Raw genomic sequence first — 14592 nt, 5'->3', positions numbered from 1 at the left:
AAAGCTTCAAACGGAGCCATGCCAATACTCGAATGATAGCTATTGTTGTAGGTAAACTCAACCAAAGGCAGATAACAATCCCAAGCATCTCCTTTTTCTAACACACAAGCACGTAACAAATCTTCTAACGATTGAATCGTCCTTTCAGTCTGTCCATCAGTCTGTGGATGATAAGCAGAACTCAACCTCAGTTTAGTACCCAAAGCTCTCTGCAAACCTTCCCAGAACTTAGACGTAAATCTCGGATCTCTGTCAGACACAATACTCAAAGGAATACCATGCAGACTAACTATCATTTCAATATTCAATTGAGCCAACTTCTCCATCGGATAATCCATTCTTACCGGTATAAAATGTGCAGACTTCGTCAACTTGTCCACAACAACCCAGATAGCCTCACAATTCTTAACCTTTCTCGGTAAACCAGAAACGAAATCCATTAATATGTTGTCCCATTTCCATTTAGGAATAAACAGCGGCTGCATAAACCTAGATGGCTTCTGATGTTCAATCTTTGACTTTTGACATGTCAAACAAGAATAAACAAACTCTGCAATTTCCTTCTTCATTCCAGGCCACCAGAACAACTTTTTCAAGTCATGATACATCTTGGTAGCACCAGGATGAATGCTCAATCCACTATGGTATCCTTCTTCCAAAATATTCTTTCGGAGTTCAGCAACATCACGAACACAAACTCTATCACCAAACTTCAATATAACATTCTCGTCAACTCTGAATTCACCGCCTTTACCTTGGTTAATCAAAGTCAACTTATCGATCAATTCAACATCAGCTTTCTGACCCTCTCTGATCTCTTCAAGAATACCGCTAGTCAGCTTTAGCATACCCAATTTAACACTATTAGGAGTGCCTTCACATACTAAACTCAAATCTCTAAACTATTCAATCAAATCTAACTCTTTCACCATTAGCATAGACATATGCAGGGTCTTCCTACTCAATGCATCAACAACCACATTTGCCTTACCAGGATGGTAATTCAAACTAAAATCATAGTCCTTAAGGAATTCTAGCCACCTTCTCTGCCTCATATTAAGCTCTTTCTGATCGAAGAGATACTTCAGGCTCTTATGATCACTAAACACCTCGAACCTCGAACCATACAAATAATGTCGCCACAACTTTAAAACAAAAACCACAGCTACCAACTCTAGGTCGTGATTCATATAATTCCTCTCATGCACTTTGAGTTGTCTCGATGCATAGGTGATCACTTGTTGATTCTGCATTAGTACACCACCCAAACCCATCAGTGATGCATCACAAATTCACAATATACCACAAATGATTCTGTTGGATTCGGCAAAATCAAGATAGGAGCACTAGTTAACCTCTTCTTTAACTCCTGGAATCCTTCTTCACATTTCAAATACCAAATATAAGCTTGACCCTTCCTGGTCAATTTAGTTAACGGAAATGCTAACTTTGAAAATCCTTCTATAAACTTCCTGTAGTAACCTGCAAGACCAAGAAAACTACGAATTTCTGACACTGATTTCGGAGCTTCCCACTGAGATACCGCTTCTATCTTCGTAGGATCAACAACGTGTCCAAGAAAACTAACTTCATCCAACCAAAACTCACACTTTGATATTTTGGCGAAAAGTTTCTATTCTTTCAACAGCTCTAACACAATTCTGAGATGTTCCGCGTGTTCTACCTCATTCCTAGAATATATCAGAATATCATCTATAAATACCACCACGGATTCATCAAGATAAGGATGGAAGATCCTATTCATATACTCCATAAAAACACCAGGTGCATTCGTAACTCCAAACGGCATTACCGAGTATTCGTAATGACCATACCTCGTTTTAAATGCAGTCTTATGAATATCGTCCTCCTTCACTCGAATTTGGTGATACCCAGACCTCAGATCAATCTTACTGAATACACACGCTCCAACTAGCTGATCCATCAAATCATCAATCCTCGGCAATGGATACCGATTCTTGATAGTAACCTTGTTTAATTGTCGATAATCTACACATAGTCTCATAGAGCCTTCTTTCTTCTTTACCAACAATACTGGCACACCCCACAGAGAAACACTCGGACAAATGAATTTCTTTTCAAGCAATTCTTCCAATTGTTTCTTCAGTTCAGCCAATTCAGATGGTGACATACGATACAGTGCCATCGACACTGGACTAGTTCCCAGAACCAATCCAATAGCAAATTCTACTTCTCTTTCCGACGATAACTCATTCACGTCTTCTGGAAAAAACTTCCGGAAAGTCACATACTACTGGTAGTTCTCTACTTACCACTTTCTCTTCCGAATTCATCAATGCAACCAACATAAATACTGTTGCACCATCTTCAATGGCCTCATTCACTTGTCTAGCTGTTAAGTTCAGATCATCAGCACTAACAGCTTCAGGAAACAACACCGTCTTCGAAAAATAGTTGATATAAACACGGTTGAATTCCAACTAGTTCATTCCCAGGATTACATCAAGTTGTTTCAATGGAAGACACACTAAATCCATTCCGAATTCCCTACCAAAAATATCGACCGGACAATTCAAACAAGCAGACAAATTTGTTACTAAACCCGGCGCAGGAGTGTCAACAACCATATTTCCATTTATGTCAGATATTTTTAAATTCAATCTCTTAGCGCAATCCAAAGAAATAAAAGAGTGAGTTGCTTCAGTTTCAATAATCGCAACTAAAGGTGTGCAATGACTGAAACACATACCTTTAATCAATCTATCCTCTAGAGTAGTCTATGACCCGGTCAAAGCAAAAACCTTTCCTCCTGATTGGTTCTTCTTCTGTTTAGTACACTGTGGGCTAATGTGACCCTCTTCACCGCAGTTGTAGCAAGTCACAACCTTCTTCTTACAATCAGCTGCAATATGGCCCACTTTATCACACTTGAAACACTTCTTCTTATCGATCTTACATTCATGCCTACGATGTCCCATCTCGCCACAGTTGTAGCATTTGACAAGGGCACTGGAGTCTCCCCCACTGGGCTTCTTCCCATCAACAGCTTTACCTCTACCATATGGCTTTCCTCTATTCATATGCTTTTTACCTTTTCTGTCTACCAACTCGCGAGAATGAGATGACTTCATCTTGATGTTATCCTCTTCAAATATTCTGCTACAGTCAACCAAATCAACAAACCGTCGAATCCTCTGATATCTGATACCCTGCTTGATTTCATCACGGAGGCCATTCTCGAATTTGATGCATTTCAAAAATTCACCAGCCTCATCATTGTTGTAAGGAGTGTAGTATTTTGCCAATTCTACAAACTTGGCAGCATACTCTAGAATTGTCATATTGTCTTGCCTCAGCTCTAGAAACTCAATCTCCTTCCTCCCCCGAACATCCTCGGGAAAGTATTTCCTCAGGAATTCCCTCTTGAACACAGCCCAAGTGATTGCTATTCCATCAGTATCCAGTTCTGTCTTGGTAGCAATCCACCAGTCGTCAGCTTCCTCGGATAACATGTGAGTACCATACCTCACCTTCAAGTTCTCATCACAGTCAGTCACTCTAAAAATCCTCTCGATTTCCTTCATCCATTTCTGAACACCTTCAGGGTCATGAGTGCCTTTGAACAACGGAGGGTTGTTCCTCTGGAAATCTCCCAACTGCCTGTTGGTACCAATACCAGCTCCATTGGGATTCCTTCCAAGCACACCAACAATCATTCCCAAAGCCTCGGCAATTGCATCATCGTTTCTTCCGCCTCTTCTAGCCATTGCTCTGCTTAAATCACAAACAATTTAGTCAGAACAAAAGAATCGACAAGTTAACTCGTACTAGTCGCATACATAGGGAAGACTGACACTAAGACTCTGGTCACAAAGACCGACTATGCTCTGATTCCACTATTGCAACACCCTTCTAAACCCTGTGGAAATTAAATAAATTATTCAGAGTACATGAAAACAAGGGTGCCACAATTCAATATTTAATAAAACATCATACATCTATGTCATGCATTTATTGAGGAAAATTCATCATAAATTATAACATCTCATGTTAACACAGCGGAAATCAGATCATACGGATAAGTTCAACATCTATAAAACTTTATCCTTCAAACATCAAAATAAACAATTAGAGTTATAAAACATAAACTCAAAACTCACGTCCCCAGTGTTACAATATCAGAGCATGACACTTGACGCTAAACTAAACGCACTGACTCATGAGCTAATCCTCACCAAGCCGAAAAAGCCGCTATCCTCAATCTGAAAATGACAACATGTAAGGGTGAGCCTCATCACAGTTAACAAATATTATTGCATCATAAACACCAATATATCATAGTTGTATCATTCACCCAATCGTTTCGTATCCAGATATTTCATCATCATATAATCACACACCATCGACCATAACATAAAATACATTTATACAGGCCATCAAAAGTCATGCATATGTATGAACTGACACTATGCATGTGGTACCAACATCATCAATGGGAATAACCCACCGACCGATCTAACATCATCAAGATACGGCCCTGCCAGCACAATTCCACACAATGGGAATTATGCCCTTCACTGATCCAACACGTCATTATGGATACAGCCCTCATCAAATGATTATGAATGAATGCAACATACATAAAACATACTCATATCATCATCAATCTATGAGTAACATCATCTCATACTCAAGTCATCATCATCATCATCATCAAAGCATGTTTATATATATATATATATATATATATATATATATTAACATCATTCAAATAAATCATAACATCAATCAATCATACAGATTATTTCATCTAGTTAATCATGGTCAAAACGACACTCAAAATAGGCCAATGGTTTAAAAGTTACGCATCATCAAACTTTCAAAAATTACAAAACGTAAAATCATGCACACAGCGCAGTCATACGCGTACAGCCACTCCCATACGCGTATCACACAATTCCATACGCGTATCATACGCGTCTCAGCAGAAATGGATTTTCACAAAAAAAACTTCCCATATGCGTACCGTCTCTTTCACACGTGTATGGCTTCCCTTCATATATGTATCATACGCGTTCCAGCAGAAGGCTGGTATTCTGACGGGACGGGCTGCGTATCATACACGTACGACCCTTGGCAATATCCCTCATACGCGTATGGTCTAGCCCCATACGCGTATCATACGCAAATGGCCAGCGTTCCCAAAATTCTGCAATTCGTATCAGTTCGTTTTCTACTCGTTTTCACCACTAACAGCCTGCGATTTTAAGTCTAAAACATCGTCTCTTCACACATTAACATATGGCATTCAACCAATTTCTTCAATCTATTATCCTATGTCAGTTTTACACATTAAAACCTAACTTTCTATCCAATTATTGGAGACCCATATAGGGATGTCAACTTGCCTCCGTTAGCGGGGATCCCCGTGGAGATTCCCCGTTTGGGGCCCCAAAGACGGGGAATTTCCCCCCCGCGGGGACGGGGATGGGGAATAAAGTCTCCCCGAAGGACTTCGGGAACGGGGGTGGCGTAAATATCCCCCGCCCCGTGGAGTCCCCGCCCCGCATAAAATAGCCAAATGTCCTTAATTCATTATATCTATAATTTTAAATTATTATGTAAGTCTATTTGTCATTCCATATAATTAATCTTATACATAAATTTAAAATATATATACATTGTTAGTAAAAGAGAGATCTAAATGATTATTTCAAGTTTATTTTAAGTTTAAAATTTTGGTGGTCATGACACTCAATATTATAGATTAAATATTGTTAAAACAATATATTTATCGTAAAGGAATAATTTATAAATTTCTCGTGGTTAATTTTTGAAGCTTTTACTGTTAATTTGGTTTTTAAAAAAATAATAATCATGTTTATGGATCTCCGCACAAGGATCCGTGGGGACCCGCGGGGATCCGCGGGGACGGGGATGGGGGACAAAATCCCCCCGTAGCGGGGACCCGAAGCGGGGATGGGGAATAGATTCGATGGCGGGGATTATGATGGGAATGTATCCCCCGGCCCCGCCCCGCCCCATTGACATCCCTAGACCCATAACTCAGATTCAGTTTCCATGGAACAACACAACAACACAATCAAAATACAAAACCCATTGATCTATTCAATATAACTTCGCAATCAAAATACAAAATCCAAGAATTCTTTATTGGTCTCTCCCTCTACTGTTCCTCTTTCACGTTCTTCGTGTTCCAAAACCTTCAAATCTTTCACGTTCTATCCTCTTTCCCAACTTCCTTCTTGTTTTATGAAAAATAATATTATAATTATTAAAAGGCTTTACTAACTCACACCTCCTTTCCTGCTAACATCATACATTGGCCCAATGCCTTAAACCTTTTATTTTCTTACTTTATTTTCCATAAATCAAAATAATTCTAATATTAATTCAATTTCCAAATTAAATTAAAATTAAAGTATACGGGTGTTACAAATTCCATCGTAGGTCATGAAGCTTGAGGCACAATCTTCTGAGTTGTATTGTCTCTCCCCGATCATGGAAGTTTATTTCTCCTGGAAATTTTGTCTCTCCCTAATCATAGGAGTTTATTTCTCTTGGAAATTTTGTCTCTCCTCGATCATAGGAGTTTATTTTCTCTTTGAAATTTGGCCTCTCCCTAAGTACCGGAGTTTATTTCTCCCGGGAGTTGCTCCACTTCCCTAACCTGGTCTCCTTATCTGGATTTCTCATCCCCAACATGGTGAATCGAGGGAATCTCCTTAAGCTCAGCATCACCAAGCAGTTCAAGGTGTAGGGAAAGTCAGACGAAGTCACTTCCTCCCCAACAAAGCTACATTTCAACCCTCAACGCAATTGCCAATGATCTTTGGTACTGCAGAGTTTCCAACACCGACTCATATTGGTAGCTCAAGAGTGCAAGCAAAGGACCCCAATAAGCCTGCTTCTCTGTCACAACAATTCCTTTATTTGGCTCCTCGCATATAGTATTCTTTGCATAAAGCATTTCATCTTCAAAATCGTTGCATATCCGTCAAAGCGGATCATTACGCCATAGAAAAACTCAAACATGCATACAAAGCATAAGACAGATAATCGGGATCAATACTCATCCGTGACAATGGTACATCCCCACAGAGAATGTTATCCTTGCAAACCATGATTGATATTTATCATCACGTTACAAACCCTCTCAAGCCACGGTGCCAATACCTGATACTCTCAATCCCCGACGACTGTCCGGCATAATGCCTCACTACATGTATACTTCCTTGTGGGTCGTAGGTCCGTTGATCTTACCCTGGTTCGTTTTTTAGTCGTGGATCGTAGGTCTGTTGATCTTATCCTCGTCTCTTTCTTGTGGGTCGTAGGTCCGTTGATCTTACCCTGGTTCGTTTTTAGTCGTGGATTGCAGGTCCGTTGATCTTATCCTCATATCTTTCTTGTGGGTCGTAGATCCGTTGATCTTACCCTTGTTTGTTTTTCAATCGTGGATTGTAGGTCCGTTAATCTTATCCTCGTATCTTTCTTGTGTGTCGTAGATCCGTTGATCTTACCCTTGTTTGTGCTTTCAATCGTGCATCGTAGGTCCGTTGATCTTATCCTCGTATCTTTCTTATGGGTCGTAGGTCCTTTGATCTTACCCTTGTTTGTGCTTTCAATCGTGGATCGTAGGTCCGTTGACCTTATCCTCTTCTCTTTCAGTTTTAGGGGTCGTAGATCCGTTGATCTTACTTTTTTGCCTGGCACACGTGCAATCACTATTTCATGTAGCCATCATCTTCTTTTGAAAACCTTGTATTGGCACTATTGCCACGTTACAGGTTACCACCATTCAACCATTACTCATCATAAGCTTTTCCACCAGAAAAACAAAAATTCTCTTTCCCCAGCAGACATAAAAAATGAGAAAAATGAAAAATAAGGATAACAATCACACCACTTCTTTTCAGGACAAATTTCTGGTCTTGGTATTTAATCTTCTTCTACCTCGAATGTTCGAAAGGCTAACGTCAATCTCACCTTCAAGTTTAAGATGATAAAATAGGGGCAGTTGTCATACCCCAAATTTGTCCTACCCCTTTACTTTTATCTGACTTATACTTCCCATTTCATCTACATACCTCCATTAGGGCATTAACATAACTCATGCATCGTTAACATCTAAAAGCATGTGATCCATGGTCATGAAGCAAGCTGAGTTTCACTTAGGTCTCGGTACAAGGTAATTTGTTTCCTCAAAGATGGTATCTTACAATTGATCAAGACCGTGATTGGTTCAGATCTTTTAAAGGGCATTGGATCAGATGGTTTCTATGTACAAGGGTTTCTTGACCTAGGGTTTATTTCCCCAATTCTATTGGAGCGAGATTTCTTCAGATTAAAGTTTGTGCCCTGAGGCTTTTTTGTTGACCAAGTCTTTTGAAGTCCATTTTACTTCACAGTGATTATTACTACTCAAATGGCCATTATATTGGGAGAAATTTCATTCAAGACAAAGTCAAAATTCACGTGGAAGTCAAATAAGCTTCTTTCTTCTTTAGCTAGTCCATGGATTTCAAGATTTATTCACCATTTCATCAAGAGTTTCATACAAAAATTCATCTAAAGTTTTCAAGAATAAATCCAAGAGTGCCAAGAGGGTATACACATGGGATTGTTTGGAATACGAGTTACAAGGCAATAGGATACATATATGGTGTGTGCAAAAGTTGCAAGAGAATGCCCTTCAAGTCCATATATGAAACACATTCAATTTCAAAGTCCAAATACAAACATTTCTATTTAAGTTTATTACAAAAAAAAACAAATATCCATTTTTCAATTTTTATTCAAGTGCATTCTTGTCCAAAATTCCAACAAAAAATAAGGCCCAAAAGTCACCAAGACAAAGTCCATACAATTCTGAATTACAAAAAAGGGGCCCACTATAAACCAGAAGCCCAATTGATATTACAAAAAAAATTGAATTACACTGTAAAAAGCCCATCCTAATTTCTAGTTGTTTCAAGCTTCTCCATGCCAATCTCAGAACTTCATGCCGTGGCTCACCGATTTTTGTTCACAGGAAGTATAAGCTTTTGTCAAAACCAAGCTCCATAGAGGAAACGAAAAAAACCGGTTCGATATTAAACCGAACCGCAAGCCTGCACATCAACCAACCTGCATTGAAAATAATAAATCAAAAAAAACCGTTTCAGATTTCAAAGAGAGAGCAATAGAAGAAACCGGTTCCGCTTCAATAAAAAAACAGAATCGCGGAGTCAAACCACATCAGAAAAACTTAATAACAGAAGGAGGAGAGGAATTGGTAACAAAAAGAACACAAGTGTAACAGAATTTTGGGAAAGAAAATTGCTAACATAAGAGAATAATAGAAAGAAAAAAGAAGCGTAACAGAAAAAGCTTACCTCTAACAGAACAATCCTCACTCTCTCAATCTCCTTTCTTCTTCAATCTTTATCATTCACTCCTCAATTCATCGCAACTTTCTTCTTTCCCATAGAATCTAACAAAAAGAATCTGCAAGCTTCAATCTTCAATTCACAGAGAACTCTCAAACATTTTTCATCACAAAAAATCTCCATCATCAATTATCCATAATATCTTCAACCTGCTCCATCATCAACCTTCTCTCCTTCTTCTCTCTACACTCCACTTTCTTCCATCAATAACAGAAAATCCACACTTCTTCATCTTCCTTTTCATCCTCTCCACTTCCTGGATTCACCTTCTTCATCATCTTCTTCACCTCTCTTCATCAACCATAACCATAGATTTTGAACAAAATAATTCAGAACAAGGAAGAAGAACCCAAAAAGAATCAAAAGAGGTTGATAACAGAAAAATAAGAAGGTAACAGAAATCAGACTCACCTCTAACTGAATTCTCGAGACTTCATCTTTAGGTTCTTCTATCATCATCTTCGTAAAATAACTTTGTCTCACATCTTCACAAAGAGTTCTTCAATCTGCCTCAACATCCATCAACCAAAAAAACTCAGAAAAGGCTTCAACCGAAACGTCGCACTACAACAGCTTCATACAATCTTCAGCAACGACCTACAATCATCATCACTGAATCGCATCACCATCGCTGTTCATCATCACTGATCCATCATCTTCACACTTTAACAATTTCCTTCATCGCATCACGTTCAACATCTTCATCACACGATAACGCTTTCGCAACAACCTTGAGCGCCATTCATTATTACAATCTTCGTCAACAACTTCTCTTGACTTTCATCATTATTCATCGTCTCTGAAGATTCTTCGGTTGAATCAAGCATGAAGAGTTTGATTAAAGTAGAGAAGAGAGGAGTGCGAAGGAGCAGACGCGGCGGCGATTGGGGTCGAAGAAGAAGAACGTCGTCCACGTTGAAGAAGAGAAGGGAAAGTCTGACTCCAAGACTCCAATAGCCACATTCACGTAACCCTAATCCTCTTTTAATTTTTGACTTTTGTTATATTTTTTTATCTGATTAATTGTTTTGATTGGGATAAATTGAGTTAAAACCGAATTAATGTGATAATAATAATAATATGATGTATTCAGATGTTGAAACATTGGCATTGGGCTGCAAATTGCAAACCCCATAGGTCCATCCCTCACGTTTTTTATTGAAGAAAAGCTATAACAAAAACATACCTGTGGGCCTTACCACCGAATCACTCCTGCGCCCCCATTCTAGCCCATAACACTCTTTTTTGTTGTTGTGCTATTGAAATTAACAACAAAAACGCTCCTGAGCCAAAGTTTGGCTAGGCCCTGCGTCTGAGTTTCTTGGACCACCACCATTTCAATTCAGCACCCCCTGACCTACTAATTTTGACTTTTAGATTTAATAGTTTTCACATAGTTTTTTCCATATTTTTTTAAGGCTCAAAAACAATAAAACCATTAAAATCTTGTTGGAATTTTAGGTAATTGTTGACATAGAAAACTCATAAAAATACTTAGATTTCTTAATTAGATTTAGGCTAGTATAATTTTGACGTCTAATTGATTTCTCCTTCATAAAAAATGACATAAAAATAGTAGATTTTTTAGGTTAAATTTGAAACTTTGGTAGTTTTTGCCTTCATAAAAAACCCATAAAAATATTAGTTCGTTTAGGTAGTTTCTCATTCTTTTTGTATCATTCTTATGACATATTTTGTGTAGTTTTTTGTATGATTGCTTTACTTGTTTTTAGACTATTTTTAGACCTATAATTTTGCTTCCAATTAGCATGTTCCCTTAGATTTTAGGACTTATAGATCAACATATGACAATTAGTTTAGATTTTTTCTCTTCCTTTACAACTTTTAAAATACTTGACTAATGATCGATTAATTCTCCATTTGCATAACTACACAAAAAATCAAAATACCAAAAACACATTAATAAAGGTTGAAAATAATAAAAAGGTAATGGAAGCTCTCGTCCCTCTTGTTTAAGGGGATCACTTGAGTGGAAATTCCCAACCATAAAAAACACAAACCAAGAGCCGCTCAAACCTCACTTGTTTAAGGAAGTAACTTGAAACGCTCGACAAACTTTTCTCTCTTTTCTCTTTCCTTGTAGGCATTCTTAAGGGCACTGTTATTTCCGCTCGATCACACCATAGGTCGTTCCCTTATGCAAGAGCGCGGACGTTAACTCCGCCCAACTAAAAAACACACAACAAACAATAAAAAACATAAAAAATATTGAGCAGAACTACGGCGCTCTAATTCTTCATTAGAGGATACGTAGGCATAGAGGCAACTCTAGCGAGAACAATAATTACTAAAGCACCTTAGAATTAATCATGCATTGCATTAGTAAGTAGTAAATATCACACACCCTTTAAATAGAAACAAACATAGGTGGATACTATCGAGTACGATGGGCGTGAGGGGTACTAGTACCTTCCCCTTGCGTAACCGACTCTCGTACCCAGTTCTCTGATCGAAAGACCTTATTCTTATTCGTTTTAGGTTTGCTGGCGTTCCTTTCCTTTTAGGATAGATATGTTAGTGGCGACTCTGTTGTTCATTTTTCGCGAGCGTGCGACAAATTCAGAGCAAGGTGTTAACGAAAATAAAAAACTAAAGTATCATGAAATACTTAGTACAGGATCCAGAGTAAATAACTTCCACTAATGAAATTAATAATAAGATAGTTGTGTTCAAAAGTTCATGAATAATCCTTAATGATTTAAAAAACTGAAGCCAACTATTTCTCCTTTTTAACATCTTTGGTCAACTTGGTTGAGGATTGTTGGACACTATCAACATCTTCCACTACATCAGTTAGGGACCTCTTAGACAAAGTCAACCCAGAATTTCCACTTGATGGATCATAATCTGCAGATGCAGATACGGGTTCCTGCCATGAAATTGGAAAACAGAAAAAAAAAGCTCTTAAAACATGGTACAGTTTTAAAAATTTTAATCAAAAACATTAAGAATTAAGTAAATACTTACAGAACAACTGATCATATCATCTTGGGACAAAGGATCAGGTGTTTCAAGTTTTGAAGTGTGTTGCAAAGACCATCGAATGTTAGTACATTTTAAGAAAATTATAAAAGCATCAAAAGAAGTATAATATGGTTACCTCCTCCCCTTTGAAACTGTCCTTAATTTTTTACGGTAATCTTCATCATTTTTTAAGCCTATGACAGAAAGTCGGGCATTCTTAGGCTGAAATACAGCTCTAATTGCAAACTCCTTTTTCAGTATTTGAATCAAGTTCGTAAGGGAATTCGAGTGGATCGTAATCACCGGCCTATATCGATAGAAACAATTATACACCAATAATTCAAACTTACATACATACATTACATCAAATTATATCACATTACCAATCTCTATCAAATCCATTTTCATTTGAAGAGCAGACTTTCCAATTAACTTCACGTAATCGGTGTCCCAAAAGATGAACTTCACCTTGGAATTACCGTGAACAGCCAGTACTTCAAGCTTATACCTAAAACATTTATTCTCAATCAGGAGCACATACACCTAAAATTATGTATTACAACTATACACAATAACAATTGGTAATAGAAAAACGATATAAACAATACCTTGGCATAGGCTCTGAGCTTACGTGTTTTGCATAACACTGTAGCTTTCCATCCTTTAGAGCCACACTCCGGGTGCATTCCACACATCCATCGTAAAACCATCCCATCTGGCCAGCTTCAAACTTGTCAAGAGTTGCAACATTCACACAGGTTGTTGTCATACCCCAATTTTTGACCTAAGATACCACCTCATATCATTGCATATGCATCATTTGCATCTCTAACAAATTGCATAGTTTGTGTTTGCTACTTGTGACTCAGCAGGGATTTAATCAAGAAATCACTCATCAGTACAAGTAACAATCAATTAGGGTTTTGTTCTCCCTTCATCTCAAATGAATCATCTTCATCAACAATCAACATTTGGTCCTCAGAGATTCATTTCAGCAAGCTCAAAGGCTCTGAATCGACTGAATAAGGGTTTTGACTGAAGACAGCACACTCCTGACTTTTGCTCAGAATTTGACCTAATGGCTTGGGACATGATATCAAGACCTCAAGTGCATCATTTTGACCTAATCCATTGGCTCATAACATCTCCTACACAAAGATTGATCAGACAAATCCTCAGATCAGGGTTTTGAATTATCAGGGACTGAAATCAGGGATCACATTTGGGAAACCCTAAAAACCCCCAGGAAGTCAATCAAAGGTTTCAATCATCTTCAAATAATCCCTATGACAATATCCCATGGAAATTGCATCTCAATTCAAGGTCCACAGTCATCAATTTCATCAGATCGACAATTAGGGTTTTGACCTAATTCACTGAATAACTGACTTTTTAATCAGGACATGGTGCCACAACTCAAACCATGACTCAATATCCTCTAATGCTTCAATATGATCCATTCATACCATTCATTTGGTGAGGATAGCCTGTTTCATTTGAAATCTCCAGAAACGCGATTCGTCTGAAAAAGTCAACTGTACAAGATCACCATTGACTTTTGGGGAAATTGGGTCAACCATGACTTTTGAAGTTTTAAATCATCAATATATGATATATGAAGTCATTTGATCAAGAGAAATCAAGAAAATCAATCAAGAATCAAAAAGTCAAAGTTTGACTTTCCATACTTAGAAAAATTTCTAAGTGTTTTTCATGGTTTTTTCCAAACTTTGAAAGGGAATTTCTCAAAATTTCACCTACAAACTGAAAAAAACTTCCAACATGAAAGTTGTAGATTTTGATCCAATGAACAACTTTGTCACATATAATTTTTTTCCATAAGATCAACCATTTAAGAGATATGGAGCTTCAAAGTTGGTATCTTTTGAAAACTTCACTTAAAACCTCATTTTTCTCAAAGTTCATGGATCTTTTTCACCCACTTCCTTAAAGATCTTGAAGAAACTTTCAACTAGGGTTTTGAAGTATGTAATATGAGCTTTCCAAAATGTCCAAGAGCATGAAAAAATATGGAGTGTAGCTATGGTTTTGAATTTTGACATTAGTGACCATTTTCACTTGAAATTTCAAGTCATTTTGCCAAAGTTATGAACCATTTTGCCAAATGATCCAAGTAATGATGCATAGATGCAATAATTGGTAGATATTTTCTGAT

General features: G+C 37.7%; 1 long non-coding RNA gene across 1 annotated transcript; it reads right to left on the bottom strand.

The window, feature by feature from the left end:
* Positions 1 to 8376: 8376 nt before the first annotated feature.
* LOC131644751 (uncharacterized) lies at positions 8377 to 10452 on the bottom strand. The gene is made up of 3 exons (XR_009296631.1): positions 9843 to 10452; positions 9378 to 9722; positions 8377 to 9129 (listed from the first exon to the last, which is right to left on the bottom strand). It is a non-coding gene; the product is annotated as an uncharacterized LOC131644751 (long non-coding RNA).
* Positions 10453 to 14592: the final 4140 nt, after the last annotated feature.

The sequence above is a fragment of the Vicia villosa genome, linkage group LG1, assembly GCF_029867415.1.
Source record: "Vicia villosa cultivar HV-30 ecotype Madison, WI linkage group LG1, Vvil1.0, whole genome shotgun sequence".
Taxonomy (NCBI): domain Eukaryota; kingdom Viridiplantae; phylum Streptophyta; class Magnoliopsida; order Fabales; family Fabaceae; genus Vicia; species Vicia villosa.
The sequence above is the reverse complement of the archived record's forward strand: the minus strand, read 5'-3'. Positions and strand labels throughout refer to the sequence as shown.